Source organism: Patiria miniata, unplaced genomic scaffold, assembly GCF_015706575.1.
Source record: "Patiria miniata isolate m_02_andy unplaced genomic scaffold, ASM1570657v1 HiC_scaffold_4, whole genome shotgun sequence".
Classification (NCBI taxonomy): domain Eukaryota; kingdom Metazoa; phylum Echinodermata; class Asteroidea; order Valvatida; family Asterinidae; genus Patiria; species Patiria miniata.
In genome coordinates, this window is record NW_024037071.1 from 222,111 (window position 1) to 225,194 (window position 3,084).

The window sequence follows — 3,084 nt, forward strand, 5'->3', positions numbered from 1 at the left end:
GAAAATAGTCTAAAATGTTCTTTTATTTTTTATGCCCTTGGATTTCGTCTTGGCGTCAGAGAAACTTAAGAGTATAGATACTATCAAGTGGGCTTACACATCGACACATCGTAGGCCAATTACTGGTATTTAACAGGTACAGTTCGTTTATTCAAGCAAAATTACATCTAAAAATCAAAGACAATGTAACAATTTAAAATACTATTTTTGAATGACAGCAACATGTTAACTTACATAGTTGTGGATTTACGTCAGATTGTACCCTCAACATGGCGTCATTACAAAACCTCTGTTGTGGAAAATAGCCTGAGCGTGTAAGTCTAGCCAGTCCACGTTCACTTTTTATGTTAACGTCTGGGTACCAAACTCTGACTAGTGTAAATACAGACTCCCGTGTTTGAATATACCCAATTGTTATCTCCGTGATCGATTGAACGGAAGTTGAGGTCAGCCAAAATTTTGATTTTGCAATAGTCATCAATTCGCATTATTTTCAAAGTATTGTAAATTGCAATGCTTTCTTTTCTTTCGAAATTTATTACAGGGTGAGTACAGTCGACTCTCGTTATAACAAACTCGTTTGGACCTTGCCGCATTGTTTGTTATATCAGAATTTTGTATTAAGAGGAACATCAGTCCCATTCATTGTGCATATAAATGCACAGTCGGGACCAAGGCTTTATGTTTGTTAAAACCAGAATTTTGTATTAACAGAGTTTGTACTAACGGGAGTCGACTGTAAATAACACGAAACCCAAATGCAAGACTAATTTCTGAGTGAAATTTTACTTTTAGCACTTTCAAAATATAGTATGTGAAAGCCCAGTCATTAAGCTTTCTTTTAGTATGAGAATCATTCAAATCACTTATGTACTTTTCAAGTTACGGAACTCAAACACCGTTTTAAACTGAGTCCTATCCACGGATCACAAAAAAGTAAGTGTTCTTTCAGCGAAACGAAAACAATTCTCATAGGGATGCATGTGAATTGTTTTCGTTTCGTGATCCGTGGACGCAACTTTAAAACGGGTGTTTGTGTTCAAAATTCCGTAACATGAAAAGTAAATGATAAAATGAGTGATTTGAATGATTCTTGTACTTAAAGAAAAGCTCATTAAATGGGCTTTGGTATCCTATATTTTGAAAGTGCTACAGGCAAAACTTCATTCCAAAAGTGGTCCTGCCATTTGGGATTCGTTTTTTTTTTACACACCCTGTATTGACCTTAATTGGATGGGCCCAGTCAGGACACAAGTAAAAACGCAAAGAATAGGACGGTACACACGTTGTAGATCCTAGACACGGTGCCCTGATGTGCTGTGTTCTCGCGTAAACTCTCGCAGGTTTTTGGGGTCATCTTTCAGGCTGCATTGGGAAACGTGGTTCAAGTTTGCTGCTGGTGGGACATGGGCAGTGTCTGTGCAACAATGACGAAGTACGTAAACAGCGCTCCAATAACCTGTGAAAGTCAAGCGGACAAAAGAAGGCACTGAATATCAAAAATTTGACATGAGATTTTCCAACAGTCTCTGAAGTGGTAGATACTTATCCTGGTTTTCTTATGGGGATGACTTATTACTAGGCTGACAAATCATCTGGTCTGAATTACGACTGTCTTTTAAGATTCCTTTCTTTATGTCGTCAGCATTCAGTGGAAGAAGACTGACTCCCGGCAAAAATAAGGAAAGAAGGCCGATGCTGAATTCACTCTAAAGATATTACCGAAAACAGTGGTTTCAAAAGTTTAAAATATTGCAAATTCTCAGGCACAAATCGTACAAACAAAACAAGGAATGCCTGACTGTCGTTAAAACAAAACCAAGCCAAGCACACAGCATAAAGCAAACGACATACAAATCACGGAAAATGGCACAAACGCTTACCGTTAACACGAAGTCCTTGGTGACTGGTAAAAAACTCCATGTTGTCAAAGCGATGGGGGCGCCATTCAGCTTTGCCAAAAACAGGGTCAACTGTAAGATATTGATGAAAACTAAGTTCAGATAATGGCGGACAGAAAAGGATGGCGCTATTTTGGTGTGGGTAGATTCGCACTTACCCAAACGTTTCCCAAACCAAAATGCAACCTCCTATTATGTTCGTCTTATCTTAAAAAAAGTTAAGTAATTATTTGGCGTATAACCCACAATAATTTGGTAAGGGGCGTTACGGCATGCAAACATTCCATGGAGGGATCAATGGGCAGTGGCGTAGTACCGTCTTGGTATCCGGCAATCCCTTTCAAACAAAATCGTGTGAAGGAAATGCATACATCGGGTAGCATTGTGGGTAGATCATCTGACGTACTGTACTTACATTTCGTGCGCACGTGTCATGCACACGCGGAAGACTTGACCCTAGGTCAATGGATCAACGATTAACATAAACCACAATAATGCAATAATTGGGCAATGACCTCGTGTTTTTTTTATGAGGGCTTGATCAGTGAAAAGGTGGGAAGGGCATCCATCGGGTTGCATTACCTGTACAGTAATCTGATCGTCTCGCTCCTGCCACTGTGATATTTCGTGCAAATAGTTCACAGCATCGTGGGCCTGCGGAGAATGGCAAAAAAAGAGCAGCCTTTAAGTTGCTTCATAATATTTTGTGATGGACTGACAAACCCGCAACCCCGGCCCGAGGTTCGACTTTGCAGACAACGACTAGGCTAAGTGTAATTTTAAAGAGGGTATTAACACCGAATTTGCCGTACATGGAAATTCAATTCATTTAGAGGAGGGATGATTAAAACACCCAATCAAGTACATTATACTGCTGAGAGTCATGTGGATCCAGTGGCGTAAATCTGTGCCGGCGAGTGGGGGAGGGGTGGGGGATGACCAAAATTCACAAATTGCCCGGCCGTTGAAATTCGAAAAGCGGGGGGGGGGGGGGGGGGGGGGGGGTGGGAGGGCTCGGGAGGCTGGACACCACATTACACCAGGGGGCGCTCTTCGAGATATACACCTATATCATTATGTATACTCGGCCCTTACATCAAAACGGCGAATTAAAAGCTTTTGTACTTTGTTTCTCCACTCTTCTCTGCTATTGACCACATTTTGGTTGTTTGGATGTTCGACA

The 3,084-nt window shown here is 40.9% G+C and overlaps 1 long non-coding RNA gene across 1 annotated transcript; it reads right to left on the reverse strand.

Annotated features, from left to right (window-relative positions):
- Nucleotides 1-1,181: 1,181 nt before the first annotated feature.
- Nucleotides 1,182-2,558, reverse strand: LOC119739600. Its single transcript, XR_005272600.1, has 3 exons — nt 2,484-2,558; nt 1,884-1,973; nt 1,182-1,459 (listed from the first exon to the last, which is right to left on the reverse strand). It is a non-coding gene; the product is annotated as an uncharacterized LOC119739600 (long non-coding RNA).
- Between the last annotated feature and the right edge of the window lie 526 nt (nt 2,559-3,084).